This window comes from Nanorana parkeri, unplaced genomic scaffold (assembly GCF_000935625.1).
Source record: "Nanorana parkeri isolate BGI_ZX_2015 unplaced genomic scaffold, ASM93562v1 scaffold954, whole genome shotgun sequence".
NCBI classification, from domain to species: Eukaryota; Metazoa; Chordata; class Amphibia; order Anura; family Dicroglossidae; genus Nanorana; species Nanorana parkeri.
This window is the reverse complement of record NW_017307222.1, coordinates 125011-125662: the sequence shown is the minus strand read 5'-3', so window position 1 is coordinate 125662 and position 652 is coordinate 125011.

Genomic DNA, 652 nt, shown 5'->3' with positions numbered 1-652 from the left:
TTCCAGATAAAATGTCCGATGTGTGAAGGAGGGAATTTAAAAAAAAAAAAAAATCTACATTTGTTGCAGAATAATAAAAAAAATATTCTATAAAGCAACACAAAAAACGTTGTTACCATCGGAGTGGCCGGAATATATGAAATGTATGACCCATTTTTCTCATCTGCTGGGATAAAAAAAAAAAATACTGCAAGAGAAATTCACTGTAACGCCGACCCCTTTCCGCCGCGGAGAGGACTTAGCTGCCGGTAGGTACACACGGTACAAACTCCTTGGTAGAGGAATATACAATCTATCAGATCCAGACCACATCCAGCAATCACCGTGCTTGCCGCAATCGTGTGCTCCGTATAGGACCAGGAAAAAAGAAAAGAAAAAAAAAAAAGATTAAAAAATTGTCGGCTTTTGCGCATGTCCGTACATCCTGTGAACCGCGAGCGCATGTGTGTGGGAGAGGGGCCAGGTGTCGGAGGAGGAAGTCTTAGGCGACCGTGTAATAAAATCAGAAATATTTGCCATATCTCTCCGGTGTTTGAGGTGTAATAAGGCCGCCCACTTGGATTCAGTGCTGCTTTGGAACTTTTTTTTTTTTATTACAGGGGCGCCCCCTACCCCACTGCACCCCCACTTCCCTCCCCCTCCCACCCCAAGT